At 50.1% G+C, this 25,385-nt stretch overlaps 1 pseudogene; it reads left to right on the top strand.

Annotated features, from left to right (window-relative positions):
- LOC142294860 (vomeronasal type-2 receptor 26-like) overlaps positions 1–25,385 on the top strand; it is a 155,483-nt pseudogene that overhangs the window by 33,910 nt on the left and 96,188 nt on the right.

Genomic DNA, 25,385 nt, shown 5'->3' with positions numbered 1-25,385 from the left:
GTGTGTCATATTTTACAAAGATTGCTTCTGCCACTTGAACTGCTGCTGCTGATTTTTCTGTTTTGACGACGCAATGTTGCCATGGTTAGAAATCTAGATCTGCGATGCATGCTGTGTGTCTCACTGCTTTTTTTGTGGAAAACTACTGGAAAACCACTGTTTAGATCAGGGGTCTCAAACTCGGCTGGGTGTATGGGCCGCACCGAGGAAAAAAATAATTTGGGGGGCCGCATTCTTTGCAGGACAAAGTGACATTTTTATTGCTACCATATATATTTTATTACACACCTTTGGATGACTGATTTTCAACATTTTTCACTTTATTATTATAACAAATGTGCACATTCTTTGGTTAAATCTAAAAAAAAAAAAATTAAAAAAAAAAAATTTGATGTTAAAAAAAAGTCATGCCTTATTTTATTTTTTTTTTTTACATTTTATCCCTTTCTTGTAACTAATAGTGTTACAATTATCACTATATAGAAATGTTGGCCAACATCTTTTAGTAATGTTCCCTATCCTATAGTAATGTGCCCACCTTGTCCCTATTCTATAGTAATGTCCCCATCCAATAGTATTATGCCCATCCTTGTAATGTCCCCATCTTTTAGTAATGTCCCCATCCTATAGTCATGTGCCCACCTTGTCCCCATCTTATAGTCATGTGCCCACCTTGTCCCCATCCTATAGTCATGTGCCCACCTTGTCCCTATTCTGTAGTCATGTGCCTACCTTGTCCCCCATCCTATAGTCATGTGCCCACCTTGTCCCCATCCTATAGTCATGTGCCCACCTTGTCCCCATGCTATAGTCATGTGCCCACCTTGTCCCCATCCTATAGACATGTGCCCACCTTGTCCCCATGCTATAGTCATGTGCCAACCTTGTCCCCATCCTATAGACATGTGCCCACCTTGTCCCCATCCTATAGTCATGTGCCCACCTTGTCCCCATGCTATAGTAATGTGCCCACCTTGTCCCCATGCTATAGTCATGTGCCCACCTTGTCCCCATCCTATAGACATGTGCCCACCTTGTCCCCATCCTATAGTAATGTGCCCACCTTGTCCCTATTCTATAGTAAGGTGCCCACCTTGTCCCCATTCTATAGACATGTGCCCACCTTGTCCCTATTCTATAGTAAGGTGCCCACCTTGTCCCCATCCTATAGACATGTGCCCACCTTGTCCCCATCCTATAGACATGTGCCCACCTTGTCCCCATCCTATAGTCATGTGCCCACCTTGTCCCCATCCTTTGTTAGATGGTTGTTTTGCCGGCGCTGCGTTCTCAGAGGCAAGGACTGTGCGCGCGCAGCGCTGGCAAAACAACCATCTGATCTGACATAAATCGCTGCCAGGGGCTGCGGCCCCTGCACCGGCCGCGATAGTGACCAGGGGCACGAGACTGGGGGCCGCACGAAGCAGCCTGACGGGCCGCATGCGGCCCGCGGGCCGCGTGTTTGAGACCCCTGGTTTAGATGGTCTACAAGCTTGTCTCGATACTCCAACATCTGCGTTTAGAAAAGAACATACAGGAGTTATTCAATATACCTTCACAGTCCTCCTAGTTCAAACATAACCATCCAAATGGAATTAAAGTGACATTGTGCAAAACCGTTAGCCTCCCATAATTGCACTCATGCCCTATGAGTAGTACTCTTTTGAAAAGTGGCTGTGTGCAAGATAGTAATTGACCGCAGGTCACAAAAACACTAAAGTATAGTCAGGGAGGAAAAATAAATGGCTTAAGTGAAAATAGTGCTCAAAAAGTGCAAATAGTGAAATCAATGGTGGCAGTGGGGTCTATGCTCACCGTCTACCCCACTGTTCACCAATGATACAGGTGTTACCTCACAAAAAGCGGGGGGGCGACTCACAGCGCACCACACAGTACCCCTAAGGTAACACCAGAGACTCAACGTCCTCCTTCCTGACGCGTTTCCTCAAAAGCGATTCATCAGGGGAAAGGGAGGCTGTGCTGTCAGAGGCATGTTGAGCTGAAAATGATAAACCAGGTGATAGCTTGGAGGTGTGAGACTAATATAGTATGTTGTACCACCCACTGCATTAATCATGCTCACCTGTGAATCAGGTGAGCATGAAGCACAGTTACTGTGTTATACCTTAATTGCAGGAGGTGGAACCAGCATTATGACGTTTAGATGATGGTTACTATCACATGACATAGAGGTGGGGGCGTTCCACCGAGCCACGCGACCAAAACATGGCAGCGCATCATCGTCACATTCCTGACAAGTTGCTCATCTCAGCGTGAGCAAACAAATGCAAACTAGCGTGCAGGTGGGGGCGTTCCCACCAGTCAGCTGTGGGGCGGTGCTGATGACGTCCAGACAATGCATGCCCTTACATGAGGAGTGGGTGGGGACATTCCACCTGGTTACGTGACCTGAACACACAGTGGCGCGTCATTGCCACGCCCCCAAGCTGTCACCCATAACAATGCGGCTAAACAGCGATCACAGCCGCATGACCATACATAGAGGTGTGGTTTAGTATAGAAGGGGGCGTTGCGTGCGTCACATGACCAGCACATAGCGGCACATCATCATAACCTGACCCAATGCTCGATCACTTCATAGTGAATAACGCCATTCACAGCTCCCCACGGACTCAAAACACAGGCGGCAGATGCACATCAGGACACACACGCACACAAGCGCACCAGCACATCACCATCACATGACCCCCTATATGGCGCCTTGCATGGTGGAATGGTTAAAAAGTTCCAGTATAGAAAGGGGGCGTTGCGTGTTATCACATGACCAGCACATAGCGGCGCGTCATCATCACATAGCTTAAGGCACAATCGCCTCATAATGAATGGCGCCGCTCACAGCCCCCTAGAGATTCAGAATAATGGCGGCAGACATATATCTGGACATGTAACGATTCTGTAGAAACTTTATAGCCCCACGTCACGACGCCTATTTTTACGCTAGTAATTAAAGTCTTTGTACTTGACAGAAATGTTCATGCTGATAATCATAATATATATTTGAAAGATATACTGGCAATAGTTGGCAGCCTAGTGTACCATAAGTCGCATATAAAGAAGATTTATACAGTCTCACAACCTATTTAGGAGGAATTAGTAGGACGGAAATTGACCGTCTAACCAGCTGTTCTATCATAGAAACAGGATAATTAATTGGTATTTTGGCAAGCTCTGGCATGCGTTAGTGCCAAAGGAGGGCATCTCAACACAAGGGAACATATCTCATATAGATGGTCTATCAAGCAATGGAGCAATGAATCTGGGATCTGGTGGTCGACAAAGGAAAACAGGGAGGAAAAAGGGGGGGGGGAATAGAGGAAAAACCCTTACTATCCCTCTCTCCACCCTAAGGACTTGCCCTTCCTAACCGCGGAGGTTGGCACCTTACTGTCACGTCATGGCTCCCCCACTCAACATCATCTATCCCTGTATGTCCCTATATCACTCTATTAAAGAAAGCACCCATATGTGAGTATCTCGTTTAAACCTGTAGGGGCCTGGGTTTTTAGAGCAAATATCCAGTGAGTCTCCCTCTGTAATAGGTGCTTATCCCAATCTCCGCCTTGGGCGGGAGGTGTGATAGATTCAATGCCCATGAAGGTCAGGTCTTTTATATTTCCCCCGTGTGCAGAGTTGACATGTCTTGAGAGGGGGGTGTCCTTTTTTTACAATGTTGCGTAGGTGTTCCCCCACTCTGCGTCTCAGTTCGCGTTTTGTTTTCCCCACATACTCAATAGAACAAGAGCATGTGGCCTTATAGATCACTCCAATGGTGCGACAATTGATGAATGACCTAATGGGAAAGGTCTTTTGTAAGTTGGTACTAATAAAGTTCTTACCGGTAAGTATTAAAGGGCAGGCCACACACCCACTACATCTAAAAGACCCCGTAGTTTTTGAACTAAGCCAGGTGGTGGTTTTAGGTGGGTCAAAGTGACTGTGTACAAGTCTGTCCTGCAACGATCTATTCCGACGGTAGGTACAGTGGGGGAAGTCACCAACCAGATCTCCAATGTCAGAGTCCATTTGAAGGATAGACCAATGTTTTTTAAGGATCTTGAATAAAGTGTGGGACCCATTGCTGAAGGTGGTGATAAAACGGAACTGTGCTTCATCAGTTTTATGGGGGGAAGGAATCAGTAGGCTCATTCTGTCCCTTCTACTTGCCTCGTGATAGGCTTTTCTCAAAATACTGTCAGGGTACCCCCTTTCCCTGAAGCGTCTCCGTAGGTCCGCTGATTGCTCTCTAAAGTCCCTATCGGTGGAACAGTTGCGCCTCAGTCTAAGATATTGGCCTTTTGGAATGCCACGTTTTAAAGGGACAGGATGATTACTCTCCCACCGTAGGAGTGAGTTAATTGCAGTTGGTTTTCTATACGTTTTTGTGCTGATACCACCAGTTTCATCCCTGGAGATAAGGACATCAAGAAACGGGAGTTGGTTGGCATTATTCTCACTCGTAAATGACAAACCGATGGAATTGTCGTTCAAATGTGTAACAAAGTCCTCGAAGCTCTGTACATCACCCTTCCATATCACGAAAATGTCGTCGATATATATCGACCAAAACGTGATATTATCACAACCCGATGGACCGTTCTCCCCAAAGACGCATGTCTCCTTCCACCAGCCCAGGAGCAAGTTTGCATACGTGGGGGCTCAAGGGCTCCCCATCACAGTGCCCCTGAGCTGGTGGTACACGTGTCCATCGAAGAGAAAATAGTTTCGGGTGAGACAGAATTCAAGGATCTGCAACAGGAACTCATTATGTTGCCGAAATTGGCATCCTCGTGTCCCCAAAAAATAACTGACTGCCTGGAGTCCCATTGAGTGTAGAATAGATGAATACAAGGACTCTACATCGATGCTACAGAGGATGGTATCAGGGTCAAGGGTAATTCACTCTAGCTTACGCAATAGGTCCATGGTGTCCCGTGTAAATGAATTAAGACAACTCACGAAGGGGCTAAGAACCTTATCAAGGTAGATGCCTACATTTTGACAGAGACTGTTTACCCAAGACGCAATTGGCCTCCCTTTTAAGGGGTTAAGCCCCTTGTGAATTTTGGGCAGACAGTAAAAAGTGGCTGTGACAGGATGAGTCGGTAACAAGAATTCATATTCACTTTTACTGATAAGATTATTAGCTAGATCGTCTGAAAGAAGAGTTTTGAGTTGGCCTAGAAACAGTTTAGTGGGGTTCGAATTCAATTTCGTATACCCTGTTCTGTCCCTGAGTAGAGCATAGCAGAAATCCCTGTATTGTGTCCAATCCATGACCACGACATTGCCTCTCTTGTCCGAGGGTTTTATGGCAATGTCGTGATCATGTTCCAGCTCAACCAAAGCCTCCATTTCCTGACGTGAGATATTAAAGTCAGTATGTTGTGACTTGGAGAGGCGTTGTTCTATCTCTTCTGAAACCAACTGCGTAAAAACGTCTATTGCTGATATGTCATTTTGAATAGGCGATAATCGTGTGCTTTTAGATTTCAGTTCAGTAAATGGACCCTCACCTCTAGAAACCGGGTCATCATCCGCCAACCCCATCAAAAGACGAATATCAGGAAGTAGATCCTCTGAAATGCCTACTTCTCGACATTGGAGTCTGTCGTTGCGTATGAAATGTTTTCGCCACTTGAGCTTACGAGTGAACAGATGTAAATCTTTCACTGTGTCAAAAATGTTAATCCCTGAAGTGGGCACAAAGGACAGATCCCTACCTAGGACACACATAGCTGCTGGGCTCAGTATTTTAGAGGACAGATTTATGATCTGGGTGGTTCCCCCAGATTCGTATTGTGGACTTGCTGCCTGCTCCGTAAGAAGTGAGGATGATCTAAAAAATGTGGTGTATAGGGTCTACCACCTCGACCTATATTGAAGTTCTTATTCTTGTTTTTCCCTTTCTTAGGACGTGTATCACTCTCTGAGAATTCAGTGTCTGTAGAGGATAGATCTGTCTCAGGTGGTGGAACAGTAGCTCTATTTGCAGGGAACAGATAGGCTTTTTTATCTTTAAATTCTTGGAGATCTCTGACAAAGTAGTGATGCTTTCGCTCTTTAAGGTGATATTGAAACCTCTCTACCGTGTTTTGCAGAGTGGTTTCTTTAGACTTGAAGTCTGCTTCACCAGAGAATCTCTTTGTTACCTCATCTGCTCTGTCAGTTTCTGGGAGAGACCTGCTAGTTTGGCCCTCTCTTCCTCTAGCAGGATCTGCATCAACTGCAATGAGCTTGAGGTTATCTCCTTCTCCCACTTGTCTGACAATGCCTGGTTCCTGTAGCATAGGCACGGGGTGAGGGTGATACGTAGATGCCGTGGTAAAATAGGGGCTTTGTTATAACTCTCTAAGCTCTGCACCTCCCACCAAGAACAGATCTGATCCTTATAGACTTTGGTCAATTCCTTAAAGACTGAGCTGTAGGCTGGGGTGTAGCCTGGTTGAATAAACTCTCGGTCTGAAAAAACGCCCCTTGCCTCGGATATCCAGCTATTGACATCCAAACCCTTTGCCAGAAAACCTGCCATACCAATGAGTTAAAGTATAGAAGTCTTAATACCAATTTGATAAATTGTGTGTAGCACTAGTATTTAAAATTTCTTTCTGTGGGCCGGAGTTTCCTACTAGCATAAGCGATCACCTTTTCTCTCCCGTTCTGGACCTGGGACAGGACTGCCCCTAAGCCCACGTTACTGGCATCGGTGTAGAGGATGAATGGGAGGTTGTAGTCGGGGGACGCCAAGATTTCGTCCCCAGTCAGGGCCGTCTTCAGTTGGCGGAAGGATTCTTCATGCTTCTCCTCCCACGCCAGCGGGGATCCTGGGGCTCTGCCACTTTTGGTCTGTCCCACGAGGAGGTTTTGCATAGGTGCAGCCATCTTCGTGTATCCCTTAATGAAGCGGCGGTAGTAGCCCACCAGGCCTTGGAACTGCCTCACTTCTCTCACTGTAGTTGGCCTTGGCCAGTCTTGAATGGCAGTGATCTTCTCGGGATCTGGGGCGACGCCTTCTGCGTCCACCACGTGTCCGAGGTACTGCACCCTAGGCTTCAGTAGGTGGCACTTGGAGGGCTCCAGTTTCATCCCATACTTGGCAAGGGATGTGAACACTTCAGCCAGGTGCTCCAGGTGGGCCTCGTACGTCTGGGAGTATACAATCACATCATCCAGATACAGTAAGACGGTTTCGAAGTTCAGGTGTCCCAGGCAACATTCCATAAGCCGTTGAAAGGTCCCAGGGGCGTTGCACAGCCCGAACGGCATGCTGTTAAATTTACAGAGTCCCATTGGTGTAGCGAAGGCGGTCTTCTCACGGTCCTCCGGCGCAACTGCCACCAGCCAGTACCCGCTAGTGAGGTCAGGGGTAGAGAAGAAGTTAGCAGTCCTTAGCGCGGCTAGCGACTCTTCAATATGGCGTAGAGGATAGGCATCTTTATGCGTTATTTTGGTTGATCTTCCGGTAATCCACACACATTCTCATGGTGCCATCCTTCTTCTTTACCAGCACCAGTGGGGCTGCCCAGGGACTACAGCTATCCCGAATGACCCCTGCCTCCTTCATGTTTCTCAACATTTCTTTAGCACATTGGTAGTGTGCTGGCTGAATGGGTCTATACCTTTCTTTAATGGGCGGGTGCATGCCGGTGGGGATATGGTGTTGAACCCCTTTAATCCTCCCAAAATCTAGTGAGTGTTTGCTGAAAACCTGCTCATACTCTTGTACCACCCGATATACCCCTTCCCTATGATGCATGGGGGTGACATCAGTGCCTACATGTAGTTCTTGGCACCACCCTTCCAACTGCTTGGGGGGTGTATGGCTACTAGCGGGGGGCGCTGGGACCGAGGGAGTGGCTTATTGAATGGCGTGAGGATCTAGGGTAAGCAGTTTAGCAAGGGTAGCGTACCGGGGAAGCCTGACTTCTTCCTCCCCACAATTCAACACCCTCACAGGCACTCTCCCCTTCTTGACATCTACCACCCCTCTGGCAGCCATTACCGTGGGCCAATGCTCAGAGGGCGTGGGCTCTACCATCGCTGGGTAGTCGCGTCCCTGTGGACCTACTTCTGCCCTACACCAAATCATCATATCACTTCGGGGTGGCACCACCAAGGGGGCTGCATCCATCACTCTCACCCCTCCAATCTCTCCACCCGTTGAACTCACTTGCTGACGGTACAATAAGGCCCGGATCTCACGCTGCACAGCTCTCTGTCGACCTCCTGCTGCCGTGGCGGCCAACTGCTGCAACAGGCTCAGCACCTCACTCATACAATTCTCCATCACGTTGGTCCCTAGGACTATCTTGGGGTTATGGTCACTGGGTTCATTCATTACCACAATCATCCCTTGGTGTTGCAGTTCAGCCTGTCCCACAGTCATGGCCACTTGTTTGTACCCCACTTGGGTCAGAGGAAGTCCATTGGCCACAACAAGGGTCAGGCTATCATCAGGGGGTGCGAGTTCATCAGTCCCCCAGTACCGCTGATACAATGTATATGGCATAGTGGTTACCTGTGATCCAGTGTCCAGGAGGGCCATGATCGGGACGCCATCCACTGCAAGGGGGATGATAGGTCGAGCTCCCTCCAATATACCGGTCTCACCAGTTAGAGGGGCCACTGGGTTCTACTCCTGAGGATTGGCCCTTGGCCCCAGGGGTTGCTCATTTAACGGGCACCGCCTGGAGTAGTGGCCAGGCTAGCTGCACCTGTAACTGATAGGAGGTCCATACCGTGAGTCATTGTTCCTTCTCCGCTGCATCCAGGGGACGTCCTCCGGGCTGTCGGCGAGCTGGATCTTCTCGGGGGGCTTGACTCTCGTCGGAAGCTGGAGTGCGGCGAGGATCTTGGCGAGGTCTCCATCCATGCGGCGGACCTGGGCAGCCAGCTCCTCCATCATCCCGGCGGGGGCTACAGGGGCTGGGACAGCCGGGAGGGCAGAGGCCACTGTGAGGGGAGCAGTTTCAGCCGGCCATGGTGCCGCCTCAGGGGTGTCTGGCATTGGAGCCTGCAGGGCCTTGATGGCCCACTCTTTTAATACTGCAAAGTCCAGATCGGGGTGTTCTAGGGCCCACAGCCGTAACTGCTTGCGGTCTTCCGCGGACCCCAGCCCCTGCAAGAATTGCTCCACTAGCATCTTATTGCTGTCCACATCATTAATGGTGTCCACTCGCTTCAGCGCGCGGAGGGCTGTTTGCAGGTGCAAGGCATAGTCTCTTATATTATCCACAGGCCGCTGCCGGCACTGGTAAAACTGCATCTGCAGCTTTGCTTCCGTGCGGGTCTCAAAAGCGGTTTGGAGTTTCTCGAAGATGGTAGTCACTGAGGCCCGGTCCGCGTTGGTCCAGGTCTCCGTCTCCTGCTCAGCCGCGCCGGTCAGCTGCCCTAGCACTACCGCTGCCCGTTGCCTGTCTGTCAAGGGGTATAAATCGAGGAGCGGGCCAAGCTTTTTCCGGAACACTTGCAGAGCATCAGGTTTCCCATCGTATTGCGGTAGCCAGGTAGCGCCGGGCACATAAGGCAGAGAGAACGACATCACCTGGGCGACCTCTGGACCCATGCCCCCCCCCGCTCCTGGGGGCGCCGCTACGGCTGCAACCGCCGCATCTCCAACGGCTCTGTCAGGCGCAGACATCTTCTTCCGTCCCCCCTTGGTACTCGATTGGCACTCCCTCTTTAGGGGCGGGACATTGCTTTTCGCGCCCAAGATGGCGGAATCTGAAATTTTTCGGCTGGACACCGCCGGCGGGACTACAAGGTGCACTTCTACCAGCCCGTAGAACGGTAAGGATCCTGTTCGTGATGCCAAGTTGTCGCGGGTGGCGGGGCGCTGCTCGACTTAACGCTGATGCTTGGGTCCGTCCGCTGTTGCTGCTGCTGCTGCTCGGTGGCTCGAGCGGTGGGCCGGATCCGGGGACTCGAGCGGCGCTCCTCGCCCGTGAGTGAAAAGGGGAGGATTGTTTGGGGATTGAGTCCGTGACGCCACCCACGATTTGTGGTGAAGGTGGGCACCACCGCTGCTGGTGATGGGGATCCCGGAAGCGTTGTTAGGGAGCAGCTGGGATGTTGTTTTCCCCCTCCGGGGGTAGGGGCTGGTGGTCCCGGGGCCCGGTGAGGTGACGTGGAGGCAGGGCTGGCGAGGTGCAGGGTCGCTGGGACGGCGCGGCGCGGTGCCGGACGGCACTGGTGTACTCACTCAGCAATAGAAAGTCACAAGAGTCTCCGGTAAACCAAACGGCTGGATGAACGGTTCCTGCTGCCGGCCGCAGTGTCTCTCTCCCCGGACAGGTGATGGTGGCTGTCTTTCCCTGCACCTTAGTAGTTTGCTTTTGACTCCGATGGCTTCCCAACGGTGGTCCGCTCCCCGGCGTATAGATGCCGTAGGAGCCCGGTTTGCCCGCAGGCACTGGCCCTTGGGTTTCTAGCCTTTGGCGGTGGCTGTATACCCGCACGGTGCGGACTGTTGCCTTCAAATGGGACTTGGTAGTTGGGAAACCCCTGGGGTTCCCGTGACAGTCGGATTTGACAATTACCCGCGGCTCCAAGCCTGGTCGGGGTCCGATGGCCCTGCCTGTGTGTGCTTAGTTTCACTCCGTTCCCCGTTCCGGAACCGTCGGGCCGACGCCCGACCCCGGTCCTTTCGGCTCTGCGGAGCTCCACTAACTCCTGCAGACGGCCACCACCATCTGCCAACCTTGCTGTACGTGTCCGGGCTCCGACCCAGACACCAGTCTTGCTCCTCACACTCTCACTCTCTAAACTCTTCTGCTCTGTTTTCCCTCCTCTAGGACTGTGAACTCCTCAGTGGGTGGGGCCAACCGCCTGGCTCCACCCCACCTGGTGTGGACATCAGCCCCTGGAGGGAGGCAACAAGGGTTTTGTGTTTGGCGTATGTTTCTGTCCGGGGGGGTGGGGGGTGCGAATGTTATTCATGTGGCTACCTGGCTTGTCCAGGGCGCCACAGTTACCCGATACACGGCCCGCACCGGAGAACAGCAAGTCCCAGGAGACCGGCGATGGAACGGAAGGTAAGGTGAGCATATAATATGTGCGTGTGCATCTGTGCTTGTGTGTTTGTGTGTGTTTGTGTGATTTTGTGTGTGTTTGTACGAGTTTGTGTGTGTTTGTACATGTACAGTTAGGTCCAGAAATATTTGGACAGTGACACAAGTTTTGTTATTTTAGCTGTTTACAAAAACATGTTCAGAAATACAATTATATATATAATATGGGCTGAAAGTGCACACTCCCAGCTGCAATATGAGAGTTTTCACATCCAAATCTGAGAAAGGGTTTAGGAATCATAGCTCTGTAATGCATAGCCTCCTCTTTTTCAAGGGACCAAAAGTAATTGGACAAGAGACTCTAAGGGCTGCAATTAACTCTGAAGGCGTCTCCCTCGTTAACCTGTAATCAATGAAGTAGTTAAAAGGTCTGGGGTTGATTACAGGTGTGTGGTTTTGCATTTGGAAGCTGTTGCTGTGACCAGACAACATGCGGTCTAAGGAACTCTCAATTGAGGTGAAGCAGAACATCCTGAGGCTGAAAAAAAAGAAAAAATCCATCAGAGAGATAGCAGACATGCTTGGAGTAGCAAAATCAACAGTCGGGTACTTTCTGAGAAATAAGGAATTGACTGGTGAGCTTGGGAACGCAAAAATGCCTGGGCGTCCACGGATGACAACAGTGGTGGATGATGGCCGCATACTTTCTTTGGTGAAGAAGAACCCGTTCACAACATCAACTGAAGTCCAGAACACTCTCAGTGAAGTAGGTGTATCTGTCTCTAAGTCAACAGTAAAGAGAAGACTCCATGAAAGTAAATACAAAGGGTTCACATCTAGATGCAAACCATTCATCAATTCCAAAAATAGACAGGCCAGAGTTAAATTTGCTGAAAAACACCTCATGAAGCCAGCTCAGTTCTGGAAAAGTATTCTATGGACAGATGAGACCAAGATCAACCTGTACCAGAATGATGGGAAGAAAAAAGTTTGGAGAAGAAAGGGAACGGCACATGATCCACGGCACACCACATCCTCTGTAAAACATGGTGGAGGCAACGTGATGGCATGGGCATGCATGGCTTTCAATGGCACTGGGTCACTTGTGTTTATTGATGACATAACAGCAGACAAGAGTAGCCGGATGAATTCTGAAGTGTACCGGGATATACTTTCAGCCCAGATTCAGCCAAATGCCGCAAAGTTGATCGGACGGCGCTTCATAGTACAGATGGACAATGACCCCAAGCATACAGCCAAAGCTACCCAGGAGTTCATGAGTGCAAAAAAGTAGAACATTCTGCAATGGCCAAGTCAATCACCAGATCTTAACCCAATTGAGCATGCATTTCACTTGCTCAAATCCAGACTTAAGACGGAAAGACCCACAAACAAGCAAGACCTGAAGGCTGCGGCTGTAAAGGCCTGGCAAAGCATTAAGAAGGAGGAAACCCAGCGTTTGGTGATGTCCATGGGTTCCAGACTTAAGGCAGTGATTGCCTCCAAAGGATTCGCAACAAAATATTGAAAATAAAAATATTTTGTTTGGGTTTGGTTTATTTGTCCAATTACTTTTGACCTCCTAAAATGTGGAGTGTTTGTAAAGAAATGTGTACAATTCCTACAATTTCTATCAGATATTTTTGTTCAAACCTTCAAATTAAACGTTACAATCTGCACTTGAATTCTGTTGTAGAGGTTTCATTTCAAATCCAATGTGGTGGCATGCAGAGCCCAACTCGCGAAAATTGTGTCACTGTCCAAATATTTCTGGACCTAACTGTATGTGTGCGTTTGTGCATGTGTGGAATGATAGAATAGGGGACCAGGATGGGACATTTAACACATTGTGGAACGAATTGTCAGCATTGCAATGATTTCCTATGGGAAATCTTGCTCTGCTGAACGAGTAACTTGATTAACAAGCACAGTCCCTGAACGGATTGTTCTCGTTAAGCAAGGTTCCACTGTATCTTCATTGTTTAGCTGGAACAAGTTTGCAATGGGAGGCGTTGATCAAGGTATTTATTCCTTCCAATTTGACAGATGTCACCAGCAGTACTTGGTAGGGACCGTCATACAGTGGCTCTAGGCAATGGCTTCAAACGGTGGCAAGTGTCATCTCCTGTAGAGTCTGGGAGAGAGGAAGAAACAATAGCAATAGTGTGTTAGTTAGTTCCTTAGTGAGATTAACCACAAGCTGCACAACCTTATCATTTGATTCTGACAATTCCTGGGGGCTGAACCTTGCAATCGGGGAAATTGATGCAAACAAAATCTCTTAAGGGGACAACCTGTGTCTAGCCAATGGGGTCGTTCCCACATGGTACAAAGAAACCGGGAGTAGATCCGGCCATTCCTGTGCTGACTCCTGCATCATTTTAGTTAGTTTCCTCTTAAGTGTGCCATTCATTCTCTCAACGTTCCCACTGGACTGTAGATGGTAGGGAGTATGAAAGGCCACTTGGGACCCCACTACAGTCAATTATTCTTGATATACCATTGCCACGAAGGCGAGTCCTTGGTCACTCTCGATTATTTCTGGTACTCCATATCTGCATACTACTTCAGCAATCAATTTCTTAACCGTTGCTTTAGCCGTCATGTTGGTCACTGGGAAAGCTTCCGGCCAGCTGGAGAAGACATCCACCACTACCAGACAGTACTCGTATCTTCCACATTTAGGTAGTTGGATATGATCTACTTGAATTCTCTAGAACGGATAGAGGGGCTTGGTCAGGTGCTTGGGTGGGACTTCTTCCGTTCTTCCCATGTTACAGGTCTGGCAAATGTGACAACTTCTATTGTAAGCTACTAACACGGTCGAGTTGCCAGGAGCATAAAAGAATTTGCGTATAACTTAAAGACTCTGATTCTTACCCATACGGGTGGGGCCATGTCCCCATACAGGTATGGCTGCATACATTCTTCTAGGGAGGCAAACTTATTTACCTTCCAGATTCTACCATCCAGTTTTGCTTCCTCTCTCTTCCAGGCCTGAAGTTCTTCTCTGTCTACTAGACTTTGTTCTGTCCTGAGCCGATCCATTGGCATCCTCACGACATTTATCTAGTCTCTAGGGTCTTCCAGTGCAGCTAATGCTTATCCCTGCAGTATCTTCTTTTGTACTCTGGTGGTGCCCATAACCATATAGCATTCAGATTCTTCCACTTTCATGAGAGCAGCTTCTTTGATTTTCTTGTCAGCAAGCTTTGAAGCGGAGATCTTCCAAGAATTCTGCAACTTGTACGGGTGTAAGAAGATCCGGACCACGCCCTATCATGCCCAGACTAACGGAATGTGCGAGAAAATGAACCATCTGGTCCTCAATCTTCTCAAGACTCTGCCCCTCGAGGAGCGGAACCTGTGGCCCGAAAAGCTGCCTGACTTGGTGGACATGTAAAACAATATTCGTAGCAGTTCCACTAAGTGTACACCTGCATACTTGATGAGGGCAAGGCCCGGGAGATTGCCAATAGATCTGGAATTGCATGTTGAAGTGCCTGAGGCCATTTCCCTAACTACCAATTGGGATGCCGGCAAATACAAGAGTACGTAGAGAGGAACCTGTGCCAGAGCAGAGAGAAGCAGGAGCGGCGTTTCAACAGATGAGCCCAGGCTGCCCCCTTCGAACCCGGAGATGTAGTGCTAAAGAGGAAGAGAAGGCTGCACAAGCTGGATGACCAGTGGGAAAAGACCCCCTATGTGGTCCAACCAACTGGATGGGGGGGGATTAGAAAACGTATCTCGTCAGTCGTGACCAGGGGAAGACTACGACCACTGTTTCCAGGGACTCCCTGAAGAAGTGCCCCGAACCCCTGAAGGAGGCGGAGAAGGCTCTCGCTCCCACACAGGACGTGGAAAAAGCGAAGGGGGTGATCCACACTGTCATGGGTGACTTCCCGGCTGATTGGCCTATGCAGAATGGAGCGGTGATTGTTCCTGTGATAATGTTCCCACAACCCGTGGAAGATACAGTGCTGGCCAAAAGTATTGGCACTCCTGCAATTCTGTCAGATAATACTCCGTTTCTTTTTGAAAATGATTGCAATCACAAATTCTTTGGTATTATTTTTTTCATTTATTTTGCTTGCAATGAAAAAACACAAAAGAGAATGAAATAAAAATGAAATCATTGATCATTTCACACAAAACTCCAAAAATGGTCCAGACAAAATTTGGGCACCCTTAGCCTAATACTTGGTTGCACAACCTTTAGCCAAAATTACTGCAAACAACCACTTCCGGTAGCCATCAATGAGTTTACAATGCTCTGCTGGAATTTTAGACCATTCTTCTTTGGCAAACTGCTACAGGTCCCTGAGATTTGAAGGGTGCCTTCTCCAAACTGCTATTTTGAGATCTCTCCACAGGTGTTCTATGGGACTCAGGTCTGGACTCATTGCTGGCCACTTTAGTGGTCTCCAGTGCTTTCTATCAAACCATTTTCTAGTGCTTTTTGAAGTGTGTTTTGGGTCATTGTCCTGCTGGAAGACCCATGGCCTCTGAGGAAGACCCAGCTTTCTCACACTGGGCCCTACATTATGCTGCAAAATTTGTTGGTAGTCTTCAGACTTCATAATGCCATGCACACGGTCAAGCAGTCCAGTGCCAGAGGCAGCAAAGCAACCCAAAACATCAGGGAACCTTCGCCATGTTTGACTGTAGGGACCGTGTTCTTTTCTTTGAATGCCTCTTTTTTTTTCCTGTAAACTCTATGTTGATGACTTTTTCCCAAAAAGCTCTACTTTTGTCTCATCTGACCAGAGAACATTCTTCCAAAATGTTTTAGGCTTTCTCAGGTAAGTTTTGGCAAACTCCAGCCTGGCTTTTTTATGTCTCGGGGAAAGAAGTGGGGTCTTCATGGGTATCCTACCATACAGTCCCATTTCATTCAGACACCGATGGATTGTACGGGGTGACACTGTTGTACCCTCGGACTGCAGGGCAGCTTGAAATTGTTTGGATGTTAGTCGAGGTTCTTTATCCACCATCCGCACAATCTTGCGTTGAAATCTCTCGTCAATTTTTCTTTTCCTTCCACATCTAGGGAGGTTACCACAGTGCCATGGGCTTTACACTTCTTGATGACACTGCGCACTGTAGACACAGGAACTTTCAGGTCTTTGGAGATAGGCTTGTAGCCTTGAGATTGCTCATGCTTCCTCACAATTTGGATTCTCAAGTCCTCAGACAGTTCTTTGGTCTTCTTTCTTTTCTCCATGCTCAATGTGGCACACACAAGGACACAGGACAGAGGTTGAGTCAACTTTAATCCATATCACCTGGCTGCAAGTGTGATTTAGTTACTGCAAACCCCTTTTTTATGTTTGGTGTGGAATTATATCAAATTTGGCTTTATCACAATTTTTTTTTTTTTTCATTGAAGACAAATTAAATGAAAATAATAATACCAAAGAATTTGTGATTGCAATCATTTACAAGAAGAAACTGAGTATTATCTGACAGAATTGCAGGGGTGCCAATACTTTTGGCCATCACTGTATGGAGCCGGAGAGGCCAGTCGACAATACACCACCACCACCTGCACCCAGGGAAGCCCTTGCACCTTCACCACGCCCCCGTAGATCCCTGCCAGCTGTACATGACATTAGGGTAGGGGAACCCATCATTCGCTCTAACCCATTAGTCCCTAGTGAGGGCAGGGAGCTAAGACGGTCCACATGTCCCAACCTGGGACAGCCACCCCTCAGATATAGGGAAACTGACATTTAGTGAGTGGTGTCCGCTTGCTGTGTACATAGTCTTGTGTGTGTGTCGATGAATGCCAATTGACCGAATAATTCACCTGATTGAATGTTAAGGTAGTGGTTCCCGGCTACCCCTGTTAAGAAAGTCCCCATTGGGACCGCCTGCTGTTTACAGTTCCCGTTACAGTTCATGGACCATGGCTTTGGACTGGAAAGCTAATCCAAAAACCTTTTGGTTTTGTAAATAACCCCTGACACACCTTCTCACTTGCCTCAGTCTCTGGAGAGGCTGGTTGGAGGAAGGGCCTGCGGTAGAGTAGGCCGAGGTCCTGTCACCAAGGAAACCGGTGACTACCCTCTGGGTCAGGGGTCCCCTGGACGTGGGACCCCTGAGATAGACTTCCGGGTAAAGAACTTTTTACCCTGCCCGTATGGGCACGATCCAGACTTGTTCCCGGACTGGGGAAAAGGGGTGCCAACCTGTGTTTTAGTGGTGGCATCAAGGTTTAGGTTGTTTTAAGTGGGGTTGTGGTGAGAAAGACCCGATCCGTCCCGTCCCGGTTTTGCATGCGTAACGTTTAAGAAAAGTGCCTCCAGTAAGGGATGAATGAGAATATACTTCAATGTACATATGTTATTATAATTGTAATAGGTTTTCTACCTTTTTCTCTACTGTTCCTGTTAAATAAATGTTGGTGGTCGGACAGCCCGCGAACGATCTGTATTAAACCGAGGGGGAATGTGACGCCCTGGCAAAACCAAGTAGTCTCACATAGGCCCCGGCAGAACACCATCCCTCACCTAGGTGACATTCAACCAACCTGAAACCCTAGTCACCCCCCCTTAGGCCAAGACAGGCACACCAGTGGGCGGGACCAGGCAGTTAGGGAATGCCCACCTAGGGTTCTAGACAGCCCAGGGCGGGAAATCCAGCATATTAAGTGTAGATTGAGTTTGGAGTTCAAGTTGAGAGGAGTGGAGGCTGGGGGCTAGGTGTAGCTCCAGCAGGAGGAGAAGCTAAAGTTTAACGGTGCCAGGGTCGGAGCACTGGTACTTTGGCTAGGTGGCAGATGGTGGTCTCCATCAGCAGGAAGCGGGAAGACGGCTTGGCAGATCTGAGGAGGACCCGAGCAGGGTTGGAGCCCGCCGGTACCGAATCCGTAGACTCTTGACCAGAAACTGCACAAAGGGGGTAATCAGACCCTGAAGCCAGGACCGAAACCAGCGGCCTAGCTAATTAACCGATTGAGGGCAGGCTTACAGGTCCTGTCCCAATCAAAGTCCCAAAAGCAAACAACCACCCACAGAGAGGGATAGGGCAACCACCAGGGCCCATAGATCTCACGGGTCAGTGTTAGCGGGCACGGCTCCTTAGGCCCACAACCAGCCGGGAGCGGACTCCTGAGTTCCAGACTAGGTAGTCCACAATACACAAAAACAGAGCAGAGGAAAAGACAGTGACCACTAGCCTGGGTGGGGGACCACAGTACAACCAGCCGCGGCGGCCAGCCACCAGCAATTTGGTTTACCAAAAGACTTGTGTGATTCATTCAATCGTGATTAACCAACTCTCCCCTGGTCCATCCGGGCATGCAAGCCCCTGCCATTGCCATACCCTGCACAGAGACACTGGACCCCGAGGCAACCATCCATACCCATGGAGGGATTAAAATCCGGCTGCCATTACATCTCCCCCGTGTATCCCACAACAGCAGCGGTGGTGTCCCACTTCACCACACACCGTGGGTGGAGTCACAGACATTCTACAATCAACCCCGTACAAATACATTCCCCCTTTCATTCGGAGTGTCCGCGCGACCGCCGGGTCTGGGGCACCCCTCGAGCCGTACCGTAGGCCCCGGATCTGAGCAGCGCTGGCTGCTGGTACGGGGGCGGCACACTAGCGGTCACTGTTCCTCCCTCTAATCGCTGGGGTCCTTCCTCCTTGCATCCAGGGAACATCCTCAGGGCAGTCAGCTAGCTGGATCTTCTCTGCCGGCTTCATCTCTGGCTGGAGCTGCATCACCTCTAGTATCCTGGCCCCGTTTTTGCTCAGCTGCTGCACCTGGGAGCTCAGGTCACTGGGAGCACAAAGGGGCACTACCTGAGTTCTAATAATAGAAAAGTAGCTCCGGCACACCATAAGAACGAGAAACACAAAATCCGGGATGGTGCAAAAATCAGTGTTTTATTTACATAAAGGAATTTTGAACAAGTCTGTCCCAACGTTTCAGTCCTTGATGGACTTTTCTCAAGGACTAAAGTCAGACTAGATATCAAAGATTATTGATTATGTTGCACCAATGGGAAGTGCATACAAGACTTGGAAAGACTATATCCTTAGTCTGTATGGGATATGTGTAAGACAATATCTGTGATCCTAGTAGCACTAGAGGGCTATATGGTACAGGACATCCATGGGAATGGTACAATCTCTAGATCAGAGTTGATATGTGAATGAAGTCCATGTGACAGTTTGTCACATTTGTCTGTCTTACACCAGGAAAGTATGTAGGTAATGTGCTACGAGGAAAAGGGACCCTCTGACCCTGTACCACAGCATGATTTCAAGCCAATAATATGCAAAATTCCCCAAGGTGGTATCTTTATGGAGAACTGGTATGAAAGACCAGTGCAGGGAAATAGCGTGATCTGTAAAACGTGTAGGTAGGGGTCCAGGCTGGATCCCCGGACGCTCTTTGTCTACCAGTCATCCGAAAGATATCCAACACAGTACACATTTTCTTTTTAAATCTGGGCAAGGCGTCGGGTTTGCAATCATACTGGGGCAGCCAGGCCGCACCGAGTACATACGGTAAGGTGATCGGCATTATTGGAATTGCCGCTCCGGCCACGGGGGCTGCTGCTTGCACCACCAGAGCAGGTCCTGCTGCGTTCCCGTCTCCCTGCATGTCCACAGGAGGCTCCGCTTCACTCCCATCATCTGGTACCTGCATCTTTTCGTTCCCCCCTTGGTTACTTTCAGCACTCTCGCAGGGACTGGGCACTCTGGGAACTTCCGGGTCAGGTTACTGCCAACTTCCTCCCGTGCTTACAGGACTAGTGGGCAGGACTTCTGCTTGCGCGCGTTTGCCACAGTGATGGTGCCGTCAGTTTTTCACAAGAATAAAAATGGCGGTAGTTTTTGCACAAAACAGTCCATAAGGCACACGTCACCCGGGTTAACGGGCCTAGTCCATATCCTGTTCGTGACGTCAGGAAAAAGCTGTGTCGCCCAGGGAATGGGGTACTCAGTCCCGGGCAGTTTACTACTGGAGAATGTCACTTTGGTGGCCATTGCCTGTTCCCGTGCCCTGGGAGCTTTTCGAGAAGGGAGTATTTACAGGGGAGATTAAAGTCATTAGTGCTACGCCACCTGCGGGTTGCGGTTAATAGGAGGGAACAGCCGCTGCTGAGTGGTGTTTCCCCTGGGCTGCTGGTGATGGCAGCTATGGTGGTAGGCCTTCCAAAGGTAGGGCTGAGCCAGGGGACTTGTATAATGGAGTTCCTTGCTTGGTAATAAAGGAGACCACACGGATTTTAATTAACAGTCTCTATTCACTCCGGACCCTTGGACGGCTGGTTCAGGTCCTTGTACTTCCAGTGCCAGCTTGATGACTCGGTTGCTCTGTCCCCAGCACTCTCAGTGTGGTTGGGTCCCCGTAGCTTGAAGCGGTTTGGGGGCCCCGACTGTACCATTATATGGCAGTCTCCTTGTCCGTACGGCGGGCAGTGTGGACCCCGCAGGGCCAGTCTGTATCCTGGATCCCTGATCCTCGCTTTACTGCTGCTGCCCCTGGATCTGTAGGTCAGTGAGGTTCGTGAAGGTTCCCTCACTGTGCAGGTATTTGCCAGGCCGTATGAAACTGTCGCCTGACCTAGGGCCCTGTGCCACATGCGTGCTGTCTGAGGGTCTATGTTGTAGTGTAAAAATAAATAATTAAAAAAATTAAGGTAAGATACCCTAATGTTATGATACCCAGCACAGATACAGCATAAAACTACAGGCTACAGCCCCCAGACAGGCGCTTATCTTGGATGTGTATCAAGATAAGAGGAACCGCATGTGGGTTTTTTAATTATTATCCCCCAATTTTGATACACACCCATGGTATAGCCCAGCAGCACAGCTGGGGGCAGGTATTCTGAGGCTGGGGAGATCCATGGTTATTGACCCCCCCCAACCTAAAAATAGCACCCCACAGGCCACCCAGGATTGTCGCATCCATTACATGCAACATTCCTGGAGCTCATTCTGATTGCCATGGTGCCGTGGGAATAGGGGTAATAAAGGTGTAATAACAGCTCACAGCTGCCATTAAGCCCTAGATTAGTAATGGGAGGCATCTATGAGACCCCCACCCCCATTATTAATCTGTAAGTAAAAAGAAATAGACACAAACACCGAAAAAATTCTTTATTTGAAATAAAATTAAGAAACAACCACCCTATTTCACCTCTTTATTAACCCCCAAAACACCCAGGTCCAACATAATCCACACAAGGTCCCACAATGATTCCAAGCTCTGCTACATCTGAAGTGACAGTGCAAGGAAAAAGAACATGAGCGCCCTCTGTGAGCTTTAGGCAGAAAATGAGCAGTGCAATGAGCTCACTCAGGTTATTTGTGGTCACAGCTGGAGGTTCTCACAATCCTCCACCTGTGATCGCAGGTAACCTGACCTCATTGAACTCAGGTGAGGATAGCAAGTGCTATCTGATAAAACATCAGGTAGCCCTCGTCAAAGCTCTATGCCAGTGTATGCAAGCCCCTAAAGTAGCTGGTTACATTTAATTTTGCTTTACTAATGGAACATCACAATCTCTCACTTCTGCAGTTGACCGGGCACCGGCATTTAGTGGACAAAAATCAATTACTTGGTTAGAAATGCCTTCAAAAACAATACTGTATTTGTTTTTTTAAAAAATAAAAATCTCATGACACATCTCTGGATTTTTTAACCCAAAAATAAGCCTAAGGAAGGCGATTTGTGCAGGTCTTCTTCCATCTGGAAAATCCTTCAGTTAAACAGTTTAAGGGTTCAACATTTTGAAGTTCATTTTTTTCCATTTTTATTAATCTTTGATGAACCAAAAGTTTACTGTTTTATATGTCTTTTCTTTTGTAGACATTTTTACATAAATCTAGGTGATGTTTCAATTTGCTGATAATGATTCAATCAGTCAGATAAGTACATGTAGCCCGCTCTCTGCAGTCATGTGTAACTCTGGCCATGATTGAAGGGTCCGGTCTTCCTGGAATATCTGACATTATTCATCGATTGACAAATTGACAATGTATAGACATGTATGAATTTTACGAAGTTTTTGAAAACCATACAGAAATCATCACATAAAAAATATTTTATAAATTATCATTTATCTTAAATAGCGATCAAACAGGGCTTATATATCACAACTAGGGATGAGCGAGCAGTTAAATGCTCGCATCAAGCATATTGAAATGCTTGGGTGCTCGACCCAAGCACCGAGCCCAATGTTAATGACGCGGGCGGAGGAGGGGACGCCCCGCTCCCCCTACTGCTTGGGTCCAGCTGCCGCGGCTGCTGCGGCCTGCCGCTGCTCGGTGACTCGAGCGATGGGCCAGATCCCGGGGACTCGAGTGGCGCTCCTCGCCCGTGAGTGAAAATGGGATTGGGTGTTGGGATAGTTTATTGTCCGTGACGCCACCCACGGTTGTGGTGATTTGGTTAACACCACCGCTGCTCTGTATGGGGAGCCCGGGAGTGATGGTATGGAGCAGTCAGTTGTTGGTTTGCCCCTCCGTGGGTAGGGGTTGTGGTGCTCCCGGGGCCCAGTGATGGGATTGGGATGGTGGACAGGCGGGGATGGGGCCTGTGGAGGTGCAGGGGCGCAGGGACAGCGCTGTGCCGCACGGCACGGAGGTACTCACTCAGCCAGTAAACACGACACAGTTCTCGGTAAACAAACGGCTGGTTGGACGGGTCCCTCGGACGGTTCACGGTGCTGATGTTCCCTGCAGTTAGCGGTGACGGTCTCTTCCCTGCACCTATGAAAGTCTCTTTGGTAGCGATGGGTCCCCACCGGTTACCCACTCCTCGGCTTCAAGCTGGGCCGAAGGAGCCCTACTTTGCCCGCAGGCGCTGGCCCTGGGAAACTGGTGCCCTGGTGGTGGCGGTGTCTCCCCTTCACGGTCGGGCTGTTGCCTTCAATCGGGACTTGGTTGTTAGGAGACAGACGTCCCCTTCACTGACGGATTTGGCAAATTATGGCGACTCCTAGCCTTGCCGGGATCCGAAAGGCCCCTGCCCTGGTGCTGACTGTTCTTCGTATACTGCTCCAGTACCGCCGGGTCACCACCCGTCCGCGGTCCTTCCAGCAACCTCCAAACAGTCCCACTGCAGACTATCACCGCCGTCTGCTGACCTTGCTGTCACTGTCCGGGGCACACACCCGGACCAACTTCAGGCTTGCTTAACTGTTCCTTTTCTGTCACCACTCTTACTGTCCTCCTTTACCACTTCACTTCCTTCTACTTCACACTCCTAAACTGGACTCTGCTTCTCACTCAAGCTCTGCCTGAGCTAAACTTTTACTCCTTCCACTTCCTCCTCCAAACTCTATCTGCCTGGTTTTCCCGCCTCCAGGGCTGTGAACTCCTCGGCGGGCGGAGCCAACCGCCTGGCCTACCCCCTGGTGTGGACATCAGCCCCTGGAGGAAGGCAACAAGGATTTTGTGTAGCTTTGATGTACCTGCAGGGAATGTGGGGTGCATGTGATGTTGTGACCTGTGACCCCTGGCTTGCCCAGGGCGTCACATTCCCCCTTAGCAAAACGCAGACCGTCCTCGGGCTGCCCGTCCAACACCGGTTTTATTTTCCTTTTGTTTTTTGTTTTTTTTTGTAAAAGATAGAAAAACGGTAACATATTTACAATTCATGGCATCATCCCACAGCGGGAGGTTCATTTCTTAAATGTTGCAATATTAAAACGGTTAACGGTTACGGTCTCCGCTCTCTCCCACCAAAGTAACCTGGCCCTGATGCTGCCCCTAAAACCCAGGCAGCACCCCTTGACCCCAGTCCAGCACAAGTTACCCGAGCGGGATCTGTCCTTCCCCTCCAGAGGGTAGCCACCGGTTCCTGTGGTGGCTGGGCCACAGCCTGCTCTGCTGTGGGCCCTCCCTCCAACCTGCCTCTCCGGAGGCGGTAACTGCGGAAACGGTAACGGTAACACAACTTATTTACAAGCCACTAGCGTCTGTGGTTGCCCTGCAAGTTCATGGGCTTGTCCATGAGCAGTTCCTCATGCAAACTCTTTTCCAACGGTCCCCACGGGGACAACGATGCCGGCAACGGCCGGTTGCAAATCACAGAAGAATCAGGTTACTGTTCAGTTCCATTTACTTATCATCAGCAGAACTTTCAAAACACACTGGTGGTCCCAACGGGGACGGTGCAACGGTGCTCCGCTGCCTTTACTCATACTCTTCGGCATCACCTGAGGGAGGGGGCGCGGCACTCACACGGGACTCCTGGCTGCCCCTTAGCTTAGCGTCCAGCGCGAACCACCCTCTCTCCCCACAGTGCCGGGTGTACTGCACGATGTCGCCCGGCATCAGGTTACGGCCGGGATGCTCCTCAGGCAGGTGGGCATTCACATCCCGCCGGGCTATAAACACTTCGGCCTCCAGGCCCGGTTCATATATGAACCCATAGCCCCGGCGGACATCAAACCGCCTCACCTGCCCTTCGTACAGTGGGCCCCGGACACGGAACGTTGCTTGACGGAGGTTCTCCTTTTCCCAGATTGCACGGGCCACCAGCTCCGCTTTCTACCTCTCTCTTTCACCGATCTCCGGACCCAACGGTACCGGCTCCCTGTCCCAATACGGCGCTGCTGCGAGCTCCGGCGCACGGGTCGGGCCCCGCAAGACCTGTTTGACATTGCCCACCGCTGGTACTCTGGGCGTCAGGTCCTGCGGTGACGTGGCCTTAGACGCTGCCTTGCATCGGCAACCCGGCGCAACCTCAGCCGAGGTGTGGGGGATGGGCACAGGGGCTTTCCACAGTTGGGCCTTCGGCACGGAGCAGGTCATTGGCTCCGGGTCGGGGACTTTCTCGGGGGGCGCCTCCGGTTCGGCTTTCGGGGCTTTCCAGGGCAACACCTCCGGTCGGCTGCGAGCTCCGGCTACAGGTCGGTCTGCTGGGGCGGGCATGCTGGGTGTCGCTACCGGTTGCAGTGGTAGCGGGCCTAATGGCGGGGTCACGGCCTCCGAGACGGGTGGCGAGGGAGGCAGCGGGGGGAGAGGGCTTGGACCGGGTCCCTCAGCCGCAGCGGCCGGTCCCTCGGGGACATAGGGGCGTGGGTCACTCACCCTCCCTTCCTCCGCCTCCTCCTCGCGTCATCGCACGGTTGCTATAACGTCCGCCATGTCGGTCTCCCACTCCTCCATGAGGAGCTGCATCTTGACCTGCAGCCTTTGGTAGAGCTGCGCGGTCCGGATCTCCACCCACGCCGCGGTTCCAGGCGCGGGGGCTACGGTGCTGCGGGACGGCATCCACATGCTTCTGGCGGCTTCTCCCAGGAACAAGATGTCTGCAGAGTCCTGGCGTCCCTGCTTTTATAGCCGCGGCTACATGCGTCCAGTCGCCATTTCATCCCC

The sequence above is a fragment of the Anomaloglossus baeobatrachus genome, chromosome 1, assembly GCF_048569485.1.
Source record: "Anomaloglossus baeobatrachus isolate aAnoBae1 chromosome 1, aAnoBae1.hap1, whole genome shotgun sequence".
Classification (NCBI taxonomy): Eukaryota; Metazoa; Chordata; class Amphibia; order Anura; family Aromobatidae; genus Anomaloglossus; species Anomaloglossus baeobatrachus.
The sequence above is the reverse complement of the archived record's forward strand: the minus strand, read 5'-3'. Positions and strand labels throughout refer to the sequence as shown.